This window comes from Gopherus evgoodei, chromosome 1 (assembly GCF_007399415.2).
Source record: "Gopherus evgoodei ecotype Sinaloan lineage chromosome 1, rGopEvg1_v1.p, whole genome shotgun sequence".
NCBI classification, from domain to species: Eukaryota; Metazoa; Chordata; order Testudines; family Testudinidae; genus Gopherus; species Gopherus evgoodei.
In genome coordinates this window covers 236,296,503-236,312,476 of record NC_044322.1, presented here as the reverse complement: position 1 = coordinate 236,312,476, position 15,974 = coordinate 236,296,503, and the positions used below count along the sequence as shown (strand labels likewise).

Sequence of the window (15,974 nt, the reverse complement as noted above, 5' to 3'; positions counted from 1 at the left end):
AAAGGGGGTCTCCCAGTGTACAATGGCAGCTTAAAGCCACATCATTGCTTTCCAAGGCTCTCCACAGATAATAGATGCTAATTATAGAGCTGGTTTTCAAGCCTGCAGAGGTACTTTCAGCTCAACAACAGATGATTTCAACCCACCTAAATGTGAGATGGGAGGATTATTCCTCTGCTAACCAGGTTTTTATATCATATTCATCTCCGTATCATCACAGAACATGAGTGTTCCCCTGAACCACTTGACTGTCTCTCTAGTCTTCTGAAATAAGAGCCAGAATATTCACCAATGCAAGGTACTGCACTATTGTTAAAGTTCTGCCAGCATTTCCATTCAAAACTCACTTTTATCAGGGGTTTATAGTTCAGCTATTTAAAAACAAATCACTATGCGTTAAAACGTGGGAAGCAGCATCAGTCCTGCCAAATATTAACTTTATCATTTTGCAGGAGAGGAAGTGTAACTGAAAAAAGATGTATATTTAATATATTCACGTACTGCAGTACAGTACCAATTGAAAGGGTACTCTGTGAGGTACAACCTGGCCCCCATTCAGTCTTTATGCTTCACTCTGTCAAATCCCCACTGGTATAGTGGCCCACAGGCTGCTATCTTGCCTCAGAACCTGAGTCAGTTCCACCAAGGTGATGATTTGCCTCCCCACCACACCTTAAATTGAGCAATCAGCCAGACCCAAGACTTGGGCTGTGACGTTTAAAATCCTTATCACTTTTCTATGGCCACAGATCTGTGATGGTTCAGTTCTGTTGTGCAGAAAAGATTTATATGAGGTATTTTCATGAGGATGGTATGTTTTCTTACTATTTATATTTTACTCAGCTCAGTCACATAGTCCTGGCACACCTGAGTTCAGGTTGGTCACATCAGGATGGGGAAAGGGCAGGGGTGCAGCAGGCAGAATCAGCATTATGTGGATCAATCAGCCATTGCTCACCACAGAATGGGAGCACAGGAGTTATGGTGGCTACAGCAGCTTTTGGTTTCCTGCAGGGGCGGATCTAGGTATTTTGCTGCTCCAAGCACGGCAGGCAGGCTGCCTTTGGCGGCTTGCATGTAGGAGGTCCCCGCCTTCACCTTGGCGTGCTAGTGCCTGGAGCCGCTCCTGGTTTCCTGGGATGAAAAGATTCCTAACCTCCTTTCTGCTCCCACTGATCTCCTGACTACTTGGGCTTGGCACAAGAAGCAGGATCTAGCCTTTAATGGAATAAAAATATAATGAGAAAAAAATGATACATGGGGTGATGTGACTGAACAAAATGGCCTTAGCGTTTCAAAACGGCTTTATTCACCTAAAAATAATAGGTTAAAATAAGTATTATTATTTGCATTAATAAATATAATAATTTCTTCTTATCTAGAGCTTTTCATCAGTAAACCTCAAAGCTTTTACCCAGGGAAGTAAATATCATTATCCTCATTTTACATATGAAGAAACTGAGGCCCAGGGAGGTGCAATGACTTGCCCATGGTGATCAACAAGCCAGTGGCAGAATGCAGAAAAGAACCCATGTCTTGTGAGCCCCAGGCCAGCACTCTATATACCAGACCACACTGCCCATCCTTAGAATATTAAGAATGGAAGAATTTTTAAAATAAAATGCAATTAAATTTTAAGGTCTTTGGACACAGGGTCTGTCTCATAGGTTTATATGGTGCCTATCACAATGGGGCCCTGATTTTGACTGAGTTTGATAGATGATTCCGTAACATCAATAGTATTGACCACTGATGTTGTTTGCTTACTATTTATATTTCACTCAGCTCAGTCAGTGAACACCTGGACAGGTCAGTTTCACTTTTCTATTTATAGACTGTTTGTCAAGCACTAGCACAGTGCTGTTGTGTTTCAGTACTGTTGTGCACCACTCTTCAGCCCTGTGGGGGAATATTAGACTCCAGATCTTTAAAAAAATCTTTAATTAAAATAAAACAATACATTCATCAAAACTGTTTGATTTGTATTAAATTTTAGAAAACTTTTAAAAATATTGGGAGGTGGGGGAGAAAGATCAAAACTACTTGATCGAGTCTCTTAAAAACAATATAAACATGAGAAGTTATTTTTTCTTTAAAGGGCATATAGTGCATCAACCTTATTTTAAGAACTATTATTATATCCAACGTTACCTGATTCCCAAATCATCTATCTGTTGCACTTCCATGCTCTATGTACGTGAAGTCAATCATACATATTTTATTGTGCCTCTTGTTTTTATACAATTTTAATTTTTAAAAATCTGAAATATGCAATTATCAATTTAGGTAAAGAACTGTTAGAATCTTGTGTGATTTTTGATGTCACATACACTTTCCTAAGGAATTTTAAAAGAAATCAAAATAAATTAAAACATATCATACTACAGTGAATAAAAATCCTTATCCTACAAACATAATTTTTTAAAAATGTTAAAAGTAATACTGAGTAATAGACTACATGCTATGACTAAGTATACTGCATACTAGTTAAGGCCCAAGTCCTGCAAAGCCTTACGGAAGTGTTTAACTTCACTCAAGTGAGTAGTCCAGTTACTTTGATGGGATTTCTCAGGTCTTAAAGTTAAGCAGATGTGTAAGGGTTTGTAGGATCAAGGTCTGAGGGTTCGTGTACACTGCCCGCAGTGTGCTGCTCTGTAACTGCCACATGTGGACTTTACAGGCATGAACGAAAAGGTTCTTATTTTGACTACACTAATGTGAGCAAGGAAAATTTTAGTCCATGCTGATAGTGTCCATACAGGATAGTTACAGTGTAGCTCTTTGGTGCACACTGCTATTTCATACCCCTGCAGTCTGAACTGGGGCGACACAGACGTAGCCTTAGTCTATACACAGCAGTAGCTCCTCCAGAAATCTTTGGGCATGCAGGATCAGGATCAGGCCCACACAAATTACAAACCAATAATATAATCTAAACCAAACTCTTTGAAAATAATGCACTTCCTCATTCACGTACCATGACCTGAGTGAAAACCCACCAGAGTTCAAGGGCCTGATCCAAAACCCACTGAAATCAATGGAAAAATTCCCCATTGACTTTACTGAGCTTTGGAATGGGCCTGTATAGTGTTAAGAAATGTTAAGAAATGAAGCTCCCCATTTTGCTTTAGTTGCTAGTGATGTCCTCAACTGTGTTCGGGAACACACAGGTCCAAATGTTCCAAACTTGACAGTTAAATCATTTCAGTTCACATTTAATAACATTGAGACTAGACTGGAGTGACTCTGATTCTGACAGTTCATGCCTTTTGAAAAAATATGGGTCCAGATCTGTATCCAAAATGTGTAGCTAAAGCCCATTTCAGATGAAGACTTACATGAACCAAAACTAGAAAAGGAATTCTGAGTGCTGAGCTGATTATCTTTTCACATACACCTGTTTTATATTGGCGTAACTCCATTCATGTCAATAGAGTTACTCCTACCATCAACATAAGCGAGAGCAGAATCACTCTCTCCATCCTGATCTTAAGCACAATGGGTTAGAGCCTGAAGATGTCTTGCAGCCAAGTGTGTCACTATGTGCAGCAATCCATGTGTAAAACAAGTGCAGTAATGAATAGGGTCTTGTTCTACTTGTTAAGTTTCCTCAGATTTTGTTGGTATGTGTTTATTAAGCATAGGTCTCCAGTGTTTATTAAGCATAGTTTTCACGAAGTATTTGTTTTGGACCCTGACAAATCAACTGGAAAAAAATATTCAAAATTCAAGAGAAACTGGAAAAATATTCAGTGCAGATTAGGGGTGCCACAGCAACATAGCCAATATACCAACAGCCTTACCATGACACAGCCAAGAAGGCAACTCCAAAGTTGCCAGTGTAACTGCCTGTGCAGTTGGACGAAAATATTTAAGAGAAAAGCATCCAAGCTTTGAGTGCCATCAAAAGCAGAAAAGGACTCATAATATTATGCACTTCTAGAGCACCTTCAAGTCTGGATCTCAAATCTCTTCACAAATATTAATTAATTAGCACTCTCAACTTCCTGTGAGGGAGGTATAATTATGCTTGTTTCAGAGATCAATAACTGAGTGGCCTACCCATGGTTATACAGGTGTGGTTTAGCTGTCACTTGAAGCCAATGGAAAGAAAGATTCCCACAGTCTTCAATGGGAGCTAGCGTGGGCCCAGAGTGAGCGAGCCACAAGGCTGGCAATTGTACCCTGGAGCCCCGAGTCCCATTCCTGTACTCTAAGCATTAGACAGCACTTCCCAAAGGCTTTTGTAACATTTGTGAATGGAGGTGCTAAAGCCATTGGACCTCAAGTTAGTAAGGTATATGCCTTGGTAAGAAATGAAGGTCATACATACTCACTACAGAACTGCCATTCATACCAGGTTGTCTTCACAGAATCACAGAACTGGAAGGGGCCTTGAGAGGTCATCGAGTCCAGTCCCCTGCACTCATGGCAGGACTACGGTAATTATTTTATTATCTACCCCCGGTTCTCAACTGGGGTACATGTACCCCTGGAGGTATACAGAAGTCTTCCAGGGGGTACATCAATTCATTCAGATATTTGCCTAGTTTTACAGCAGGTTACATAAAAGCACTAATGAAGTCTGTACAAACTAAAATTTTATGTAGACAATGACTTGTTTATACTGCTCTATAATACACAGTAATGTAAGTATAATTTATATTCCAATTGATTTTATAATTATATTATTAAAATGAGAAAGTAAGCAATTTTTCTGTAACAGCATGCTGTGACACTTCTGAATTTTTATGTCTGATTTGTAAGCAAGTAGTTTTTAAGTGAGGTGAAACTTGGGGGTATGCAAGACAAATCAGACTCCTGAAAGGGGTACAGTAGTCTGGAAAGGTTAAGAGCCACTGATCTAGACAATCCCTGACTGGTGTTTGTCTAACCTGCTCTTAAAAATCTCTAGTGATGGAGATTCCAAACCTCTCTACGCAATTTATTCCAGGGCTTAACCACCCTATTTTTACTAATGTCCAACCTAAACCACTCTTGCAGTATTTTAAGCCCACTGCCTCTCATCATCCTCAGAGGTTAAAGAGGACCATTTCTCTCCTTCCTTCTTGTAATAACCTTTTAGGTACTTCAAAACTTTTATCATGTGCCCTCTCAGTCTCTTCCCAAGACTAAACAAACCCATTTCTTTCAGTCTTCCCTCATAGGTCATGTTTTCTAAACCTTTAATTATTTTGTTCCTCTTCTCTGGGCTTCTCCAACGCATTCACATCTTTCCTGAAACGTGGCACCAGAACTGGGCACAATACTCCAGTTCAGGCTATATCAGCGTGGAGTTAGAGAGGAAGAATTACTTGTCGTATCTTGCTTACAACACTTCCTCTGAAAGCATGTGCACAGTCTTCACCTTTATTAAAAAGAGAACATTTTCTTATGTGAGAGAAGTATGAGGGAATGTACTTCTCATACTGTCAATGAAAACAGATCTGAGATTGGGGAAACTGGCACTGACAATCCCACCACATACAGATTCTTCCAAAGAGAATCTTCTAAAGTAGGTCAATGTTTGCAAATAGGTACCTGAATGATTCTGAAGCCTCTCCCCTCAGCAAGTTTTGTGTGAATACACACTAAGGCGCTGTTCCCAGAACTCCTGCAATTTACGCGCTCATTGGGAGGTCTGAGTGGCAAGGAATTCAGAACTGCAAGCTCCAGGTAGTCCAGTGCAAACCAGTTTCGGGCGAAACGTAATTCCTAGAAGAGTGACATTTCTGGAGTAGATATTGAAAAAAACTAGGCATCACCTAATGCTATTACTTTACTGAGTTTCTTGTAGAAAAGAAAAAAAAATTATTTTCCTTTTTAATCCCAACGCTAATAACTGAATAAAAAAGGTTTTAAGTCTCCACATACACACTCACATACAAAAGTCACAATGGTATTTAAAATACCCTTCCACTATACTGTGCATGAGAAGGACAACATCTGAGCATCAATATTCCCCTTTGCAAATCAATAACTCTTTGAACATTTCACTGTAATTAATTGATACATTTTGGCACCCCCACAGCACCAGCAAAAAAAAAAAAAAAAAAAAAAAGAGGAGAAAAAGGTGAACAAACAGCCGGAATCCTAACAAAGGACCTTAGAAAGCTGACTGGGGGAGTCTTTTCTTCTTGTACATCCTGTACTTATTCTGTCTGCATTCACCCGGGATCCTGAAAACAATGGACCAATTTCCGTGGCAAAGGACAATAGGGAGATTTTATAGAGGGAGTATTTGTGTTCCAAACCTCTTCTTTCAAAATGTTAGCGCAAGAGGCTTAGCAATTAGGCACGGCCAAAACCAAACAAACAAAGCAAAAAAAAAAAAACCACCCAAACCAACCAACCAATAGTATGTTCTAATGGTCTTTAAGAACTGAGACCAAAAAGCTGTAGCCCTATTTGCAACGCTTACTCACTACATAACTGGAGTAAGATTTGCAGAATTAGGTCCTTGGCCATCAGTGAAAGTCCCATTTTGGAGGCTATTATGTTATGCAGAACTATTAGGCTGCTAGAGAGAATCTGCAAGTTGCAGCTGCAGTAATCATACTAAAGAACTATTACACAGACAGATATATTACCTTGTCATGAGTCTGTTTTGCAGTTCTACGCAGGCTTTCTTTACATTAAGATAGTTATAAAGGGAAAGCTCTAGGTTTTAATCAGCTAATGCAACTGGCGGTTAAGAGGGTCACATAAAACAAAAAGTAAGTTAAGGATTCTTTTTTGGCTAACTTTTAATTAAAGGAAGGGAGATGAGTTTTGAAATGGGAATGAAGTGAGCCTGTGGGACATGTTTGGGACGCAAAGCCTTAACACTTATGCAATGCCTCAGTGCCCAAGAACGGGGAAAGGACAACTACTGCCCGGGTGCAAGGCCGCCCATGATTTACTACAGCTTCTGCTTCAAGTGGTCGTCAGAGCAAGTTCAGGCACGGTTCATCATTATTATTTCATTAATTAAATGCACTATGCTCAGATGGCATCCAGTGAAGTAGACTGTCACAGATGCATCCAAATCCAGGTCAAAGGGGGTCTTTGTTCTTCCAAAAAAAAAAAAAAAAAAAATTCACTGTGGAATGAGATGCTTCATGCTAATCAAAACAGAAATGATGGAAAAACAAAACCTTACGATCTAGCGAAGCTGACCAAGGGAAAAGAAAGCATCTTTTTGTCTCTCGTTATTCACTGGAAGCACTTTATCTTTTTGGGTTCAAAGAAAGTCCCATTAGGCAGAAATGCACGGCTCTGCAATACTTCTGCAAAATGCCCTTACTGAAAAGGAAAGGAAGGGGTCCTAGGCACTTGAGTTATTTTTGTTCCTGCCACGAAATATTATTTCTGAACGCAACAAACACAAGGGCGAATGAAGCTTCTCAGCCTCTGGAATGCACTCGAGATTTCACCTGATCTCAATGCCTCTGCTACAGACTATTTTGATGTTCCCAAGTGCAGACAAAGGTATAGTGACCTCAACAGACCCAAAACACAGAGAGTGTTCTTTGGGTCTTAAGCAGCTATCTGCAACTCTCCTTTATGAGCCACATCACTACAACTGAAAGTTGACTGAGGTGTTGCTTCTATTTTTGAAACATACCTTTCCTTTACTCCAGAATCTATTTTTATATAATCTCATGAACAGATAAGCAAGTGGTCAGCTCTACTGGCCTTTGAAATATAGTGGTTTTTACAGCTGTTTAATGTTAGTTTACTGTCCACAGAGGAGGACTGATGGTGATTATTTGAATCATCCATAGATCAGGGCTGGGCAAACTATGGCCCGCAGGCCACATCCAGCCCCTCCCACATCCAAACCCCCTTCCACAGCCCTGATCCCCTCCTGCCCTCCAAATCCCTCGATTCCAACCCAGAGCACCCTCCTACACCCCAAACCTCTCACCCCAGCCCCAACCCAGAGCATGCACCTCCAGCCGGCGCCCTCACCACCACCCCTCCCGCACCATGAACTCCTCATTTCTGGCCCCCACCCAGAGCCCACACCCCCAGCCAGAGCCCTCACCCCCTCCTGCACCCCAACCCCAATTTTGTGAGCATTCATAGCCCGCCATACAATTTCCATACCCCAGATGTGGCCCTCGGGCCAAAACGTTTGCCCACCCCTGCAATAGACCGTGCAGTTTTTGAAGGAGTTAGGCAGATTTCTGTATTACCAAATGTTTATAGATATGGAACCAAGTTCTGTTGGTACATACCATGGATATTCTCATTTGTTCCAAGTCATTATATCTATGGCTTTATACTACATTGATTGTAAGGCTAGGTGAAAAATATGTTTTCTTTTCATTGGTTATCTGCTGACTAATAACCAGTATTAATCTTGGCTCTCCATCTGAGACTTGAGGATTTCTCTCCTCTCTCCTTCAGAAATTTAAATCAGAAGTCATTTCAGAAGAGGAGGTGGAGGAGCAATTCTCATGTATTAGCCAATGAACAAAGATCTGAAAGACACGGGAGCCAGCAGGCATTTTTAAACTAGAAGTCTATCCCACACCACTGACAGGACAGTGTTAGATCATGAGAAGTGGCTTCATCTGGACTGCTATACAAGAAAGGCAGGTCAAAGAGGCCGCATTCTGCACTGTGAAGGATTATCAGTATTAGCTACTTGAAAATAAATATCAATTCAGAAATCACAATAATCAATAATTGTTCCAAGCCTAATTGCCAGCCATTCTCCACTCATATCACTGCCAATATCATTAATAAAAAGCATAACAGGTCAGATCCTTCTCCCATTGAAATCAATAACTAAACTGCCAAGCAGATCGGGCTGCAGGTCATAGCAACATGAGATTATTCTTCTTCCACTCTTTTTGTTTTACACAAACTCCTAGTCAAAGATGGCATTAACTGCAGCGCTTTGCTTCTGCTATTCACAAAGCCGCTATAGAACCAGATATGGCAGAAGAGGTTGGACAAAATGAAATACTGGTAGTATATAGATCTCCAATATTCAGAAATAAAAATTCAGAATCACAATTATTGCATTTCTATAGCACCTTCCATCCCTGGATCACAGAGCACTCGCACGTACATTAATTCTTTCAATCAAGTAGATAAGTAACATTATCCTCATTTTACAAAATTGGAAACCGAGGTCCCAGAGAAACTATGTGACTTTCCCAAGGTCACAGAGGAGAGCTTGGTCCAGCAAACCCATTCACATCAATGGGAGGTCCATAAGGGCGGCCTAACCTGCAAGATTAGGCCTGAAGACTGTAGCAGAACCACAAATAGGCTGTAGATCAGTCAACAAGACCATTCTTCCTCTCAGATGTGGGCTCAACCATACAGTCCTTCCACAGCCTCTATAACTCAGGCAAAACATAATGGGAGTTTTGCCTAAGCAAGGCCTACACGGTTTGACCCATTGCTACTTGGATGAGTAAAGGTAGATCAGCCACTTCTATTCACCTTGTCTCATAAAGAGAAGAACAAGGAGTTCCTCAAGAAACTGAAAGGAGGTAAATTTTAAAATGACATAAGGAAATACTTTTTTTTTACATGGTTTACAAGTCAGCCCGTGAAACTCACCGCCAAAAGGTATCCATAAAGCCAAAAGCTTAGAAAGATTCAAAACAAGATTGGCTATTTATACAGATAATGTTAATTTCCAGAGCTATAATAGTAAGGATTTTTAAAAAAATGAGGGAAAGGATATAAACTCCCATACTTCAGGGCACAAGCCAATCTCTAACTGATGGGGTTAGGAAGAAACTCCCTCTGGGAGAAAGTGATTCCATAACTGTCCTACTGCAGGGTTCCTGGCACCTTCCACGGGAATAGCTGGTGCTGGCCACTGTCAGAGACAGGATACTGGACTAGAGGGACCTAAGGGCTGATACAATATGGCAATTCCTAGGTTTCTAAAACTATTTAGTAATAACAAACAGCAAACCCAGATGCTATAAGAAACTATCCATTTGTTATGTGTATACTTACATTTAGAAATGCTAAGGTAACTCTGGGCCCTATCACCCCCTTCTCTCCCATGAGTGGAGTTATCCAGATATACCAGCCCAAAGCAAGGAACAGAAGTGGTGCCACCCCCCACATCATCAGTCCTTCCTGACTATATATAGGACCAGTGGGGTTCAGGATCCATGCAGGGAGGAGGTGTTGCTGGGCAAGTGCACAGTTACTAACCTAGAAATTATTAATTATTATGAATTAGAATCAAGAGGCCCCCAGCTGAGATCAGGGCCCCACTGTGCTAGACATGGTATAAACACACAAGAGACAGTCCCTGCCCTGAAAAGCTTGCAATCTAAACAGACAAGACAGATGCAGGAACAAAGAGGGGGAACAAAGATGTGAAGTGACTTGCCTGAGGTCTAACTGCAAGTCAGTGGCCAAGCCAGGTTTAAAACCCTGGTTTAAATACTGGTTCCATTTAAGCCAATGGAAGCTTTGCCATTGACTTCAGTGGAGCCAGGATTTCATCCTAACTGTGGGTAGCTGCAGGGACAGAATTGCCCTGGGTTAGTTAAAGCTGACCACTGTCAGCACTGATTTAATCACCTCCTTCCTCCCACTTGTTGGCATAAAACAAAGGTGAATGCTTCAAAACATGCTACGCCTCCCTATAAATTTGTGCAATACTATGCTATATAATCTAAACTATTTTACCATACATGCATCCTTGAAACAGGAAAGAATTTATGACATTTAATAAGATCTATGCTACTATTCACTTCGAAGATGTGAAATTATCTGCCGGACTCAGAGATTAACTTTTCTGTTTGCTTTAGAACCAAGAGCTACAGATCATCAAAGGATGCTGGGAGGTGTAGTCTCTCCGAAATGTGCTGTTGCTTCCAGAGAGTGTCCCAGCAATTCCTACTTTCTGTGTGACCTCCCAAGAGAAAACTACAGCTCTCAATATCCCTTGAAACATTATAATTGCTCTATTGTATCCTGTTCACTATCACACTATCTAAGCACCTCAATGGTATGTTACTCCCAAAGGCTCCATCCACATTGCAAATTGAGCCGGATCCAAAAAGTGTCTTGAAGAACCAAATCTTGAAACCAGTACAGGTTAAACAGTTGGTTTCCTAAGTAGGAAACCAGGTTCCAGAGCAGTTTAAAGCAACCACTTAAAATTATTTCCCTTCAATACAGAGGCCTGCATAATAGGGTTAAACAAAGTGGATTTTAAGTTTACATCTTGATTAACATTTCTTAACATGACCCAAATTTTAATGTCAATGGGGTAAGGAGGGTATCAACATGGAGTTTGATTCAAACACCCTTTAAGTTAATGGAATTATCTTCACTGGGCTTTGGATCAGGCCCATAATGCACACTACTGCAGGTCCTAATCTACTGCATTTATTCAAAGAAAGCCATTGTGAAAATTTTGCTCAAGAAAGATCAATCCCTACTTGATTGAAGACAGACACTACTTCAAGTAAGCAACCTAGTTACAGCTTGCTTAGAGTCCTGACCAATCACAAATGCCAACAGAGGTAGCGCATAAGACTAGGGGCACTACATGTTAAAAAAAAAAAAAAAAAAGTCAAACCATGATTACTTGGTATTAATATCCAAGATTTTCACTGGTCAGCTACGGCTCATTTTTAAAAAGATTACTGAGTAGTTAAGAACAGCTATCAATCCAGACTTTATCTGTGGATTAAATATTGGTGATTTTCTTTTACATACAAAAGCACATAGTTCAATTCTCTCACATAAAATCAGTTTGCCGCACATATAAAAATAGATTATGACACATGTAAAAACATCCTGGCCCAAACCACCTTAACTGTGCTCTACAGTGACACCATGAGGGGAAAGAAAATAAACCAATTATTATATCTTTAAAAAAATCAATTTAACCAAATCTGATACCACAAACAATAAAATGTAGTACTCATAACTGTATGGTTATTGCATGACGTCACTACAAGGCAGAGTTAATGTTGCCTGGATATCTTAAAAGTTGTATTTACATACCTTAACCTGTTTGGTATATTTTGAAGCTTCATCTTAACTCTGAATTTGTTTGTTTCTGGGATAATTAAGAAAGCCCTATAATATTTTATTTCTTTTAAACAGATCCAGTATTATTACACATATTTTCTTGTATTGTGTAATGCTAACATGACTAACAGGTATGAATGTATTGAACTTTGCAATATTTTAACAGACATCTTTATCTTTAGTGGTATTTAAGTCAATGGTAACTGCACACATACATCCAAGGATAATGAGGGTACCATCCTAGAGCTTGATCTTGGCAGTGTTCCTCTTAAGTTTGATAAAAACAAAAAAAAAACAAACAAAAAACCCCAAGGGATTCTCAGGTCACAGTCTACTGCTCAGGGTTTTTCAAACTTCTCAACAAAGCAGGTTAATGACAAAATGCCAGACCAAATCTGAATATTCTGCTTTTTTGTCAATTTGCCCAATGAAGTGAATATTATTTTTTAAAATCAAATGAATAGTTTAGTTCTTATTAATTTTGTAAAAGTAAAAAAAAAGGGCAAAAAAAGCAAAAGCCAATTAAAGAAAGGGTCTTTCAAATATTTTAGGAGAAGTATATATTTATTTAGGCAGCTGCAAATCTACATATTAAACATACTGGAATTGTAAATTAAATACATGTTAAATGGTCAGCCAAATGGCTTCAAAAGCAGCTATTTCCATCTCCTGGATGAGTATACTTAAGTAATAGTCCCTACTGTTGTTGGCTCTATGTGCAAATAATGGACTGTAATGCAAGGTATTTACCATGAGCAGAAGGGAAAGTCATAAAATGGAATTAGGATACATTATCAACCAATAAAGCCTGCAATATAGGTGATTATTGGCATGAGAAATGACCTTTAACAAAAACTCTGTTTAAATTACAAGACTTTTTCCAGCAGTCTTTGTTCTGTTTATCTGCCTATCCATCATAACTCAGTTAGTTTTAATGCACCCATCCCAGTAGTATTTAATACTAAGAGAGAGACCACTGGCACCATAGGGTACCAATACCGATACCTGGCAAACAGCCTGAATGTTGTGGGTTTTTGTAACATGTAGGGAAAGCTCACAGGAAATGAAAGCTGGCTGGTTAGCTTTCCTAAAGGGAGTTCTAATTTAAGATTATTCCAAGTGTGTACTATTTATCCATTAGGTCTCCAATATGACAAGAGAAGATGTATTTGCATTTCTGCTTAAACAAATGGCATATATCCAGTAGACCTTAACAGTTTTTACAGATTTATCTTTGGTGTTGTCATGTAATACATCTCCAGGAACGTTTAAAAACTTCTCCTGCTATTTCTTTCTGCATGAGCCCAGTAAACACGCTTGCAAGTGTAAGCACCTGAGTGCTGCCTATAGTAGCAGCTAGAACGGCAAATCTCACAGAGCTCAGTTACTTAGAGTGATTTTTGAGTGCTTTTGTTTTTGGGTGCCAACTTGAGACACCTTAAAGAAGCCTGATTTTCAGAAAGTGCTAAGCACCCACCCGCTGAAATCAGGCCCCTTAGAGGCATCTCAAGTTGGGCACCAAATAATGGAGGGACCCCAAATCACTAGACACTTTTGACCAACATCTCCTTGCAGTTGTTCCTCACTGAAGGGCCCAATACTCCAATGGGGAAATGCTTCAAAGCGCTCCAGCATGTTCAAAATACAAAAGCAACAAGACCATATTATGAACCACTTGCTGGGTGCATCCTGGCCCAAGTTTTTACAATCAAGATATCAAACCCTGCAAAAAAGGGGATTGATAAGGAAATGCTTATGCAAATGTGGGTGCAAATGGGTGTCTATAAAACTTCCATAGAAAGAATTAAAATGTCCTGGAAGTCCAGACTACAAAAAGAGCTTCAGTGAATGCAAGTGCGGGGGGAGGATTTCCTGTTTTTGAAGGACATCCAATGGCATCTGTTCATCCAGCAGATCTTGATTACAAATTGAGGTGACTCTTCTCCACTCATTTGACGGTACAAAAGTGCCCAGTCTTTCACTGACCAATTTTACTTTTACTGTGGTGTTGCTCTCTAGGGACTCTTTATACAGAATCTAGTATGATCACACAAATTGTATTTTCAGAGTTGGGTGCACTTGGAGGAAAAGACGGGTTGGGACTGTTGCTTTTGCTATTCCGCTGGCGTGACTCTCCTCTTAGAATTCAAATAAGAACAGAAGGACAAGCATGCTGTGCCCTAGTATCACTGAGCCGGCTCTTACTGCTCCCTTTATAGCTGGCACTGCTCAAAGAAGCTGGCTGCAGCATAGCAGCTTCACTTCTACTAGCAAAAACAAGCTATATAAAAACTATCTGTTATAGGGTGATCAGATGTCCTGATTTTATAGGGACAGTCACGATTTTTGGGTCTTTTTCTTATGTAGGCTCCTATTACCCCTCACCCCTGTCCCAATTTTTCACACTTGTCTGGTCACCCTAATCTATTAGGACCTGATCATCCTGTATAGGGACTGATTTATTTTAATAAAACAGGACCTACATAAAAAAGATTCATGAAATTAAAATATTTTCCTCTTTTCTACACCAAAGTATCACTGCTGCCTTAAAGTGTGTCAAGCGCTATAGGAAATTTAGACCACCACATTTATTAGCCTCAAGCTGCTATGGCTGAGCAAGACTGGCTTCTTTCAGAATGTTACATACACAAACGGAGAGGGATAGTTTATGAGAAAACAGTAGGAGTGCAAGCAGGAATGCACAACTCAATAATGACACAAGGGCTCCTGTCACTTTAACAAGCTCCTACTATAGTGCTATTATCATTCAAAGCTCCTTATCACCCCAAGTGCAAATATTATGACTAGCTGAACATCTACAGTAATCATTGCTGTAACTGTGTAGGTATATTTGTGTTTAATATTGAGGGCTGTTGCTGTCACCAAGCTATAAAAACCAAACTAGCATTAACATCAGTACTGTGGATTTGCATAACGCTGACAAGGATAAAGACTGGCACATGCTTGATGTGCACTAGGCAGGCAGCTTCTTGTTTGCAGTGCATAACAAATGTCTGACCAAACGAAGGCCAAGATCAGAGGGTTTTTCTGCAGATGCCAACTTGTAGCAGACCAAATGGAAAGTGGGGCGTAACAAACAAGAGTGTTCAAAGCTGAGAAGGGTTTGTGCATAGAGATACAAAAGGGCTTGCTGTAGCCTAAATGTCAACAATCTAGGTAGAAACCAGGTCAAAGGCCTGACAAATTGCTGTTGCTCCACCTCCCACGCGGATACTTGAAAATGGGTAGTGTTACAGTTCTCAAACTATGGGCCTCAATCCAGAATAGGTCCATGAAAGACTTCCTGGAGGGGCTGAGGTTCCATACATTGCCTAGATTTTTGCAGACACAGGTACAGTAGGCCAGCAGATAGGTTTTGAAAAAAGGATTTAAAAAATGGGTCCTTGGCTACAGAGTGAGAGTTCCTGAATTGCAACACAATGGAGTGCCCAAGTGATATGAGTCACAAGGACGGATTGTCCTCTGGTTAAGGCACTAGACTGGGACTCAAGACTTCTAGTTTCCATTCCCATCTCTGCCACAGACTTCTGTGATGCTATGGTCATGTCCACTTATGACCAATTTTTGCAATAATGCTTACAACACAGCAACGTTGGGTGCTGAGCATTTTTGAAAATCTGGCCATTAATCTTTTTGTACCTCAGCTCCTCATCTGTAGAATGGAGGTAATACTTCCATACCTCATGGTGAAAATAAACTCACTGATGCTTGCAAAGTGCTTAGATATTAAAGCAAAGGAGACTACATAAATACTTAGGCAAATAAATATTTAGGTCCACTGATTTCAATATCTCTGAGGATCTGGGCCAGAGTGCTTCTGTAACTACTGGCTAACTGCTATATTTCATAAAAGTAGCACAAAGCTATCTTAAACATGCACTGGACTAGTGATTTTTTATCACTGTCCTAGCACTAATGCGCTATAGAGACTTTGGGTC

General features: G+C 40.0%; 1 protein-coding gene across 5 annotated transcripts in view; it reads right to left on the bottom strand.

Moving 5' to 3' along the window:
- LOC115638199 (PHD finger protein 21B-like) overlaps window positions 1–15,974 on the bottom strand; it is a 386,151-nt gene that overhangs the window by 331,551 nt on the left and 38,626 nt on the right. The window lies entirely within an intron of this gene.